Below are 12,351 nucleotides of genomic sequence, written 5' to 3'. Positions count from 1 at the left end.
TGACATGTTCTGCCCATGCATTTGCTCAGGGCAAAGCCTGATCTCAGAGCCCCAGCCAACTCACCTGGCCGTAGACATCCACCCTAAAGACCAAAAAGCAACTTGGCCAATTAGAGCAACTGGTCTCCAACAACAATTAATGCAAAAAATAGGAGAAGCGTTTTTAAATAATGACTATTATCTTTAGTGTGGATTCACATGGCATAGGCTCCATAAAATAAGTATAAGCTAATTTAATTCTTTTCTAATTTTTAGAAATTAAAATCATTGTAGTCAAAATAAATTGAAGATTTAAATGAAAAAATAGGAACACAGATGCAAGAAACCCAGCATCTATATAAAGTGAATTCAAGAAGAGATTGAAACTGATGAAAGTTCAAAAAAATGCTAAAAGATAATGGAACATTTTAGAAATTACAAAGGAAAAAGAACTGACTCAAAGTTTTATTCACATAGAAAAACAAACAACAAGCCAGAAACTATTTCTGGACATGCAAGTATTCCTCCCATAACTCATCTTAAAAACATTACTCAAGAAAGTATTCCAGTCAAAAAACAAATGAATTAAATAAATTTTAAAAGAGGAAGACACAATATTCAAGTGACCAGTGACCTTATAGTTAAATTTAAATCATTAGATGCAGTAGTAGTAAAGTTGAAAAGGATGGCTAGGGAAAAACACAAGTGATATAAAAGGAAATCAAATCAATAGAACCAAGAATGTGGGGAAGGCAAAGAGTCAAGGTCTTGCCTCATTAAATGGAGGAATAAAGGCAAAAGAAAGTCAGTTCTACATCATTTTAGAATTTCCAAACTTTCATGGCAGAAAAAAAAAAAGTAAATACGAATAGGTTAAATTTTCCTGTGAAAAAGTAAGTCCTTTTGCACAAGGGATCCTTGTAATGGAGTGATTCTACATTTTGACTATGGTGGTGGTGGCAAGATCTACATAAAATGTCAGAGAACACACACACAAAGGTATGTAAAACTGAGGAAATCTGAGCAAAGTGTGTAGATTGGGTCAATGTCAATTTCGCAGGTGTACTATAGTGTTCTAGTCACGCAAGATGTTGCTACAGGAAGAAACTGGATGAAGTATACATAAGATATTCCTTTATTCTTTCTTTCAATTGCATGTGAACCTATAATTAGCTTTTATAAAAAGTTTTTTTAACAATACAAAATAAATAATAAACACAAACTTTCAGGTTGGGAGGGCGAAGGTTGGAAGGAAAAATGAAAGTCTGACTAAATGATGCTTGATATTTATAAGAGAGTAAAACAAAACAATGTAAGTAACTGAAAGAAACATATGAGCAATAAAAATCTATCCAATACACACAAAACTGACAGAGATGGCAACAGTAATATCAGAAATCATCAAACAGAGCAAAAAATATTTATATTTTGTAAGATTGAAATCCACTAAGAACAAACACCTACAAAGATGAATCCAATCAAATTCATAGTCACAGTAAGAGACTAATATATTCTGCTTACTGATTTATCAGTTTTGAGAAAACAGTAAATAGTGATATGGTACAAGGAATGTGTCAAGAAAAAAAACAGGGAAATGACAGCTTATCAAAAATATTTTGGGAAAATGTCTAAACACTTAGAAAAGTAAATTTAAAACACAGTTGATCCTTGAACAATGCAGGGGTTAGGAGCACCAGCCTTCTGTGCAGCTGAAAACCCATGTATAACTTACAACTGGCCATGTATATACACAGTTCCTCCTTATCCACAATTTTCTATCCCTAGGTTCATCCAACAGTGACTTGTTTAGTACTGAGCATTTACTACTGAAAAAAATCCACACCTACATGGATTCCTGCAAGTCAAACCCATGTTATTTAAGGGTCAACTGTATTATCCAAGCAACTAGTTTTTAAAATTTAAATAAGTAACACAAAATACCCAGTCAGAGAATATGTACAAAGAGCATTTTAATAACCTTGGGGTAGAAACTCAGGATGCCATAAAGGAAGAGAATACAGAACTGACAATATACATATTAAAACTTTCTAGATGATTAGATAGCATCACCAACTCAACAGACATGAGTTTGAGCAAACTCTGGGAGGCAGAGAAGGACAGAGGAGCGTGGTGTGCTGCAGTCCATGTGGTCACAGAGTCAGGCACCACTTAGTGACTGAACAACAAAAACAATACGGCAAAAGCTCCCAGAAAAAGCATTTAAAGAATAAACTATGAAAAAATACTAGCCAACGGTGTACCAAGTCACTGATAGATGACATATAAAGAGCTATTACCAATTAACATGAAAAAGAGGAACATCAACAGAAAATTAAGCAAAGAATATGAACAGGCAAGTAGATATTCAACTCCATCAATAAGCAAACAAATGCAAAATTAAAACAGTAAAAGTACCTTTCATCCATAAAATCATAAAATGTAAAGAAATGATATCATTTTAGCAGTGACTGTTTCAGAACAATTCTTCACAGGTCTCTCACATTTCTGCACATCTCATAAGCAGGGACACTGATAATCTCTGTTCCAGACTATCCTTTCAAAGGTTCTTTATACAGTGAACATTGTTGGCAGATACAGAGAAGTCTCCCTCTGGAGTAGAGGACAGATTTGTTTTTTTATTATCCAGCATAATAAAGATAATGTCTCTCTCTAGGGTAAAGGTTACGCAGACTTGCTTGCAGCCTATTATGAACAGTCAGGTTCCCTAAACTCAGGGTTTTACTCCTATAATCTAATCTACTGCATATGCTTGAACTCCCTGGCCCTCATCACATCACCCTGTGGAAATCAGGGATAAAGGAAGTTACAGAAGAAAAGAATGGTAGAAGGACATGCGCTCACCTCCTCCTGGGAAAGCACTGAACCACAACTAACTGCTGAACAACCAGCAACACAAAGATGCTGAAACTGACAAAAAAAGATACCCCACATTAAAAGACAAAGAAGAGTCAATGAGACCGCAGAAGCGGTGCAATTAGGATAAAATCAAATCCCACACCTGCCAGGTGGGTGGCCCACAAACTGGAGAAAACCACAGAAGCTCTCCCACTATTGTGAATTGAAGGTTCTGAGCCCCACATCAGGATTCCCAGCCTGCAGGTCCAGCAAAGGGACTAGGAATCCCCAAGGAATCTGACTTTGAAGGCCAGTGGGATTCGACTGCAGGACTTCCATGGAACTGGGAGAAACAGAGACTCCACTCTTGGAGGGTACACACAAAACCTTGTGCACAGCAGGACGCAGCGGGAAGGAGCTGTGACCCTACACGAGACTGAACCAAGCCCACCTATAGAGTTGGAGGGTGTCTGCAGAGGTGTGGGGTGGCAGTGGTTCACCTCAAGGACAAGGGGACTGGCACCAGCAGTTCTAGGAGTACCAACTGGTGTGAGCTCTCATGGAGGCCACCACAGGCCGGACCATAGAGTCTGTAGGCTCCAGGGCTGGGTCCTTAGGCCAAACAACTAATAGAGAGGGATCACAGCCCCACCCAGCAGCAGACAAGCAGATTAAAGTTTTACTGAGAGGAGCTACTCCAAGTCCGAGGTCAGGGGCAGAAGCCGGGAGGACCCCATGGCCGAGGGGCGGTGGCCAAGAGGAGTTATCCCACATTCGAGGTCAGGGGCAGCGGCCGAGAGTGCCAGGCTGCGACGGCGCAGGAACGGCCGGGAGGAGCTACCCCGTGTCCGAGGTCAGGGGTGGCGGCCGGGAGGAGCTACCCCAGTCCAAGGAGTGGTGGCTGGGCTGCGCGGGCGCAGAAGGGCCTAGAGGAGCTATTCCATGTTCAAGGTCAGGAGGGGTGCGGTGAGGAGATACTTCTCGTCCAAGGTAAGGAGCAGCAGCTGCACTTTGCTGGAGCAGTTGTGAAGAGATACCCCACATCCAAGGTAAGAGAAACCCAAGTAAGACGGCAGGTGTTTCAAGAGGGCATCAGAGGGCAGTCACACTGAAACCATACTCACAGAAAACGAGTCAATCTAATCACACTAGGACCACAGCCTTGTCTAACTCAATGAAACTAAGCCATGCCCGTGGGGCCACCCAAGAGGGGCGGGTCATGGTGGAGAGGTCTGACAGAATGTGGTCCACTGGAGAAGGGAATGGCAAACCACTTCAGTATTCTTGCCTTGAGAACCCCATGAACAGTATGAAAAGGCAAAATGATAGGATACTGAAAGAGGAACTCCCCAGGTCAGTAGGTGCCCAATATACTACTGGAGATCAGTGGAGAAATAACTCCAGAAAGAATGAATGGATGGAGCCAAAACAAAAACAATACCCAGTTGTGGATGTGACTGGTGATAGAAGCAAGGTCCAATGCTGTAAAGAGCAATATTGCATAGGAACCTGGAATGTCAGGTCCATGAATCAAGGCAAATTGGAAGCGGTCAAACAGGAGATAGCAAGAGTGAAAGTCGACATTCTAGGAATCAGTGAACTAAAATGGACTGGAATGGGTGAATTTAACTCAGATGACCATTATATCTACTATTGCGGGCAGGAATCCCTCAGAAGAAATGGAGTAGCCATCATGGTCAACAAAAGAGCCCAAAATGCAGTACGTGGATGCAATCTCAAAAACGACAGAATGATCTCTGTTTCCAAGGCAAACCATTCAATATCACAGTAATCCAAGTCTATGCCCCAAACAGTAATGCTGAAGAAGCTGAAGTTGAACGGGTCTATGAAGACCTACAAGACCTTTTAGAACTAACACCAAAAAAAGATGTCCTTTTCATTCTAGGGGACTGGAATGCAAAAGTAGGAAGTCAAGAAAAACCTGGAGTAACAGGCAAATTTGGCCTTGGAATGTGGAATGAAGCAGGGCAAAGACCAATAGAGCTCTGCCAAGAAAATGCACTGGTCATAGCAAACACCCTCTTCCAACAACACAAGAGAAGACTCTACACATAGACATCACCAGATAGTAAACACGGAAATCAGATTGATTATATACTTTGCAGCCAAAGATGGAGAAGCTCTATACGGTCAACAAAAACAAGACCAGGAGCTGACTGTGGCTCAGATCATGAACTCCTTATTGCCAAATTCAGACTTAAGTCGAAGAAAGCAGGGAAAACCACTAGACCATTCAGGTAGGACCTAAATCAAATCCCTTATGATTATACAGTGGAAGTGAGAAATAGATTTAAGGGACTAGATCTGATAGATAGAGGGCCTGATGAACTATGCACTGAGGTTCGTGACATTGTACAGGAGACAGGGATCAAGACCATCCCCATGGAAAAGAAATGCAAAAAAGCAAAACGGCTGTCTGAGGAGGCCTTACAAATAGCTGTGAAAAGGGAAGCAAAAAGCAAAGGAGAAAAGGAAAGATATAAGCATCTGAATGCAGAGTTCCAAAGAATAGCAAGAAGAGATAAGAAAGCCTTCCTCAGCGATCAGTGCAAAGAAATAGAGGAAAAAAACAGAATGGGAAAGACTAGAGATCTCTTCAAGAAAATTAGAGATACCAAGGGAACATTTCATGCAAAGATGGGCTTGATAAAGGACAGAAATGGCATGGACCTAACAGAAGCAGAAGATACTAAGAAGAGGTGCCAAGAATACACAGAAGAACTGTACAAAAAGGATCTTCATGACCCAGATAATCACAACGGTGTGATCACTCATCTAGAGCCAGACATCCTGGAATGTGAAGTCAAGTGGGCCTTAGAAAGCATCACTACAAACAAAGCTAGTGGAGGTGATGGAATTCCAGTTGAGCTGTTTCAAATCCTGAAAGATGATGCTGTGAAAGTACTGCACTCAATATGCCAGCAAATTTGGAAAACTCAGCAGTGGCCACAGGACTGCAAAAGGTCAGTTTTCACTCCAATCTCAAAGAAAGGCAATGCCAAAGAATGCTCAAACTACTGTACAATTGCACTCATCTCACACACTAGTAAAGTAATGCTTAAAATTCTCCAAGCCAAGCTTCAGCAATACGTGAACCGTGAACTTCCAGATGTCCAAGCTGGTTTTAGAAAAGGCAGAGGAACCAGAGATCAAATTGCCAACATCTGCTGGATCATGGAAAAAGCAAGAGAGTTCTAGAAAAACATCGATTTCTGCTTTATTGACTATGCCAAAGCCTTTGACTGTGTGGATCACAATCAACTATGGAAAATTCTGAAAGAGATGGGAATACCAGACCACCTAACCTGCCTCTTGAGAAACCTGTATGCAGGTCAGGAGGCAACAGTTAGAACTGGACATGGAACAACAGACTGGTTCCAAATAGGAAAAGGAGGACATCAAGGCTATATATTGTCACCCTGCTTATTTAACTTATATGCAGAGTACATCATGAGAAACGCTGGGCTGGAAGAAGTACAAGCTGGAGTCAAGATTGCCGGGAGAAATATCAATAACCTCCGATATGCAGATGACACCACCCTTATGGCAGACAGTGAAGAGGAACTAAAAAGCCAGATGAAAGTAAAAGTGGAGAGTGAAAAAGTTGGCTTAAAGCTCAACATTCAGAAAACGAAGATCATGGCATCTGGTCCCATCACTTCATGGGAAATAGATGGGGAAACAGTGGAAACAGTGGCAGACTTTATTTTTCTGGGCTCCAAAAGCACTGCAGATGGTGACTACAGTCATGAAATTAAAACACGCTTACTCCTTGGAAGAAAAGTTATGACCAACCTAGATAGCATGTTGAAAAGCAGAGACATTACTTTGCCAACAAAGGTCCATCTAGTCAAGGCTATGGTTTTTCCAGTGGTCACGTATGGATGAGAGTTGGACTGTGAAGAAAGCTGAGTGCTGAAGAATTGATGCTTTTGAACTGTAGTGTTGGAGAAGACTCTTGAGAGTCCCTTGGACTGCAAGATCAGATTCTGAAGGAGATCAGTCCTGGGATTTCTTTGGAAGGAATGATGCTAAAGCTGAAACTCCAGTACTTTGGCCACCTCATGCAAAGAGTTGACTCACTGGAAAAGACCCTGATGCTGGGAGGGATTGGGGGCAGGAGGAGAAGGGGACGACAGAGGATGAGATGGCTGGATGGCATCACTGACTCGATGGACGTGAGTCTGAGTGAACTCCAGGAGTTGGTGACGGACAGGGAGGCCTGGCGTGCTACGATTCATGGGGTCGCAAAGAGTCGGCCATGACTCAGCGACTGAACTGAACTGAGTGAGCAAGGCCCTAACCACCAGAGCAAGAACCAGTTCTTCTCACTGCCAGTCCTTCTCATCAGGAAGCTTGCACAACCCTTTTAGATAGCCTCATGAGGCTTAGTATCATCAAAACAGACAACCCAACAAAAAAATAGGTAAAAGATCTAAACAGACATTTCTCCAAAGTAGACACACAGGTGGCCTAAAGGCACATGAAAAAATATTCAGCATCACTAATTATTAGAGAAATGCAAATCAAAACTGCACTGAGTTATCACCTCACACGAGTCAAAATGGTCATCATCAAAAAATCCACAAACAATAAATGCTGGAGAGGGTGTAGAGAAAAGGGGACCCTCCTACACTGTTGGTGGGAATGTAAATTGGTACTGCCACTATGGAGAACAGTATGCAAGTTCCTCAAAAATCTAAAAATAAAGCTAGTATATCACCCCAGAATCCCACTCCTGGGCATATGAAAGTGAAGTGGAAGTGCTGGTCGTTTCAGTCATGTCCAGGTCTTTGTGACCCCATGGATTGAAGCCCACCAGATGCCTCTGTCCATGGGATTCTCCAGGCAAGAATACTGGAATGGGTTGCCATTCCCTTCTCCAAGGGATCTTCCCAACCCAGGCATAGCACCCACGTCTCCCGCACTGCAGGCAGACTCTTTACCACCTGAGCCACCAGGGAAATTATATATCCAGAGGAAAACATGGTCTGAAAGGATACACGCACCTCAACGTTCACTGTAGTACCGTGTACGATAGCCAAGACATGGAAGGAACCTAAATGTCCATCGACAGAGGAATGGATACAGAAGATGTGATGTGGTAAATATATACAGTGGAATATTACTCAGCCATTAAAAATAAAGAAATGATGCCATTTGCGGCATCATGGATGGACCTAGAGATTGTAAACTCAGAGAAGGAGAAATATCATAGGACATTTTTTATATGCAAAATATTAAAAGAATTATTTGTTGTCATTTAGTCACTGAGTTGTGTCTGACTCTTTTGAAATCCTATGGACTGGGACCCCATGGACCGTAGCCCTCCAGGCTCCTCTGTCCACGGGATTTCCCAGGCAAGAATACTGGAGTGGGCTGCCACTTGCTTCTCCAGGGGATCTTCTGTACCCAGGGATCAAACCCACATGTCCTACATTGCAGGCAGATTCTTCACCACTGAGCCACCAGGGAAGCCTCAAAAAATACACAAATGAACTTATTTACAAAACAGATACAGATTCACAGACTTAGAGAATGAATTTATGGTTGCTGGGGAAAGGGATAGTTAGGGAGTTTGGGACTGACATGTACATACTGCTATATCTAAAATGGATAACCAACAAAGACTTTAGCAACTAAAAAACAATAAGAACTGTATAGCACAGGAAATTCTCTCAATGTTATGTGGCAGCCTGGATGGAAGGGGAGTTTAGGGGAGAATGGATACATGTATATGTATGGCTGAGTTCCTTTGCTGTCCACCTGAAACTACAACAAAATTGTTAATCTGCTATACTCCAATATAAAGTAAAAGTTAAAATAATTATCTAAACTTTCTAAAGTTTAGATACTTCGATAAAATTATCTAAACTTATCTAATTTAAATAATTATTAGTTTAAATAATCTCTGGCTACTGTTATTGCTGGCTCCTGTCTTCTACCAGCATCCATGAAACTGTGAGCTTACAAATAGGGTAAAACTCAATCTTGACAATTCCTGGCAATGATACAGCAACAGCAGGCAACATTTTCAGAAACTGTGTAAACTGACTCTGACAACAACCTTTTGAAGAGAAATATGGAACGATCTATCATAATTTAAAACATATGTAACTTTTTATTTTTTAAAAAAGGTATAACTTTTGACCCAGCAATACTGTGTATAAGCATTCACACTAAGGAACTAAATAATTTCAAGAGGCAAGACACTTTAAGGAAGGGGTAGGGTAGAGAGGAAGGGGTAAAAAGGGAGTCAAGTTACCCTCTCTAAATGAGTTCATTTCAAAAATGTTTAGAGATGTCTACAATATGCCAGGCACTGTTTGAAGCACTAGACATTAAAACACATTATAAAACTAAAGTAATAAGAGCAGCATGGTATCAGCACAGGAAGCCAGAGATTGCTAAACATTAATTCAGTAAAACTTTCAAGAATATACTAGAATTAGGGCCTCAGATAAAACAGTATTTGCTATCAGTAGGGGAAAATGGAATTCTACAATTGCTGGTGGGGACAATGGCTAACAACTATGAGAGAAAAAGGGGTGCTTTATTTCCTTGCTTATATTAAATATAACTGAGGTAAAGACAAATATGAAGAATGCTCGGTTGCCAAGTCATGTCCAACTCTTTGCAACCCCATGGATTAGCCCACCAGGCTTCTTTTTCCATGGGTTTTCCAGGCAAGAATACTGGAATGGGTTGCCATTTCCCTCTCCAGGGGATCCTCCCGTCCCAGGGATCAAACCTGCATCTCCGGCATCTCCTGCATTGGCAGACAGACACTTTACCACTGAGCCACCTGGGAAGCCCAAATATGAAGAATAAGACTATTAAAAGTACTAGAAGAAAATAAAGGAGTATATTTATATACAAGTCATGTGGCAAAACACCATTCTTAAGAGGATACCAGAGTTAGACCCATGAAGTTAAAACTGATTACGTTCGTCACAGCAAAAGTCAAAGAGGATGTGGCAATGAAACTAACACAGTAAAGAAATAAGAGGGAGTTTTCCCTTTACTGGCCATGGTTAGAAGTAAAAGATAAATAGCAACATTTTAAGATGCCTCCTACACAGGACTAGATCATGGGTGCTGGTAAAAAGGATATAATTATCTTATACTGATTTGACCTCTTTGATTTTTACCTCCATAATAAAAAGGAAGAGTATGAAAATGCAGGGCCCAGAAAAAGCAAATTTGGGGGGAGTAGTAAAAAGGGAGCAAGAGGGAAGAAAAGAAATGGTACTCTGAAAGGAAGTGCAGAAAGAAGGATCCAATTCAATGAACAAGTAGAGTGTATACTATGGGGTGATGCACAGTACCACTAGAAAGATTAAATATACCTGTCCCTTTCCCCCAAGAGCTTAGTGTCTAATAAAGGACTAGAGAAGCCTTGGTGTCTCAGGAAAATCTCCCTCTACTCAGCCAACAGGTGCGATATGTAATACACGACAACACAAGCATGAAGTGAGCTTTAAGGGGGGGAAATGTACTTATATTCTGAACTTAAGACACCAAAGACTGCATGCCAAGAAGCAGTAAAGGCAGCCTGTGTCCTCTAACACATCAAAGCAAGCAAGATCCCCGCACTTAGGGAGTCCTCCAGGGCATAAAGCCAGACGCCCCCTCAACTACCTGATCACAGGTTTATAGCATCTTGACTTTCTAATTACTTGTATATTTTAACTAGTGACTACATGAGAGGCTTTGTGGCAACGAACGTATTTGGGAAACCATCAAGGAAATCCAAAACCGCTCCCACTGCAAACAGGCTGACAATGAGGCCAAGTGAATGCTCATCATCTCACTGCATTCTAATGATAGCTCTAAACACAGAAACAGGGCTGCTGCCGGGCATCTCGTGGCAGTTCTGAATTAAGACACGGGCCTGACTAGGCGAAAACCATCAGGGTGCCAAAGAGAAATCAAAGTAGCACGCGCAGGAGCAACAAGTACCCAGGCGGGAGGGTGGCCAACTCGGGGTTGCAGGGTCAGCGCTACCTGCCAACCCCGCAGTGTAAACAACCCTGCGCCGTCCGCATTGGGCGACGCCTCACGCCTAGCAGACAGTCGTGCAGAGAAGCGGCGCCGGAGGCAAGTTAGATGCTTGCAGGGTCCCCAGCAAGCCCAGCAAACGCAAGCTGGCGGCGGGGGAGCGCAAAGCCGGAGCGGGGACCTCTGCCGGGCGCCCCGGCTCCCCAAAGAGCGGCTCCGCCCGGGCCCGGCCCAGCCCCAGCGCCGAAAGAAGACGGAGACCCCCAGGAGGGAGAAGTAAAGGAAGGGCCGTACCCTGTAGGGTCCGGGAGAAGCGCGCGCCGTGGGCTTCACCAGCGACCAGACGGCGCGGGAAGGCCGGAGCGCGGGGGCGGCTCCCAGGCTCCCGCGCTGCGGCGAGACCGCGGCGAGCCCGGCCCAGGGCGACCCGGAAGGAAGACGCTCGGGCCGCGCTGAGGGGCGGAGCCAGGGACGGGGCGGGGCCACGTCGGCGTCTGGACCGCCCCCTCCCTGGTTGAGGGGAGGAGCTTCCTACTGCAGTCCTGGCCTGAGTGGTACCCTACGAATTGCCAGTTACTCCTCAAGGGGCAGTGGTTGCACATGTGCTGTGGAAATAATCTCTTCCTCTAATCGGCCTGCCATCAGTAGTGTAGTAGAGCTAGGGCTTCTTCAGTCTAGAGTTGTTGGGTCAGAGGATGCACAAGGATTATGGGTGTTAATGTTCTCAGAAGAAAAGGGGAACAAAAATAATAGGTGCTCTAAAGGCATACTTCACCAAGTTTGCAAAACTCTTCTGTCCCAGATACAAATCTTTTTTGCAGGCTCATCTCCCTCCCAACATTCCAAAGCCTGTGATTATTACCTCTGTTGAAGAAAATGTCTCCCTTAATCATTTTAATGTATTTTCAATAGATACAATACTACCCTTTTTTTAGTTTGCATATTTACCTTGCATATTGCACGGTTTCCATTAAGATGGAAAACATTTAATAATGAAAAAAGGTAAAATTACACATTACTTGCTATTAGAAATTACTCCTAAAGAGGCAAAATAGTAAGTATATGTATTCTTAAATTATATACCTGAACGGAACTAATATATGATGTACAGTATAAATTGTATACAAAACTGGAAAATTTTTAAATAAATTGAAGTTTAATCACCATTGTACCCTCAACTCTCCTTGAGTGTAGCCAGCATCTGGTGACTTGCTTCCAAAGAATATAAAAAGGAGAGAAAAGTAGCTATACTGTGGAGAAATCTGGGAAACACTATCTTGGTCAGATGGAAGTTAACACTGTTAGCAATAAGCCAAGTTGGTAGCATGTACCTTGACATGGTGTGATGAAAAGGATACTTCATCTATGTGATAGTCTTCCTCAAAACCCATAAACCCTGTCTAACCTTGAGAAAGCATCAAAAAGTCCAGGTATCCTAATAAAAAACCTGAACACAATGCCAAATTTTTTTCATGGGAAAAAAAAAAACAGAAA

The 12,351-nt window shown here is 42.6% G+C and overlaps 1 protein-coding gene across 2 annotated transcripts in view; it reads right to left on the bottom strand.

Annotated features, from left to right (window-relative positions):
- FBXL4 (F-box and leucine rich repeat protein 4) overlaps positions 1–11,236 on the bottom strand; it is a 74,269-nt gene extending 63,033 nt beyond the window's left edge. For both annotated transcript variants that reach the window (XM_052645736.1, XM_052645734.1), the window contains exon 1: positions 11,152–11,236. The gene's annotated coding sequence lies outside the window, so the exon portion shown is untranslated. The remainder of the gene's footprint in view (positions 1–11,151) is intronic.
- Positions 11,237–12,351: the final 1,115 nt, after the last annotated feature.

The sequence above is a fragment of the Budorcas taxicolor genome, chromosome 9, assembly GCF_023091745.1.
Source record: "Budorcas taxicolor isolate Tak-1 chromosome 9, Takin1.1, whole genome shotgun sequence".
In the NCBI taxonomy this organism is placed as follows: Eukaryota; Metazoa; Chordata; class Mammalia; order Artiodactyla; family Bovidae; genus Budorcas; species Budorcas taxicolor.
This window is presented reverse-complemented; position numbering and strand designations above follow the sequence as displayed.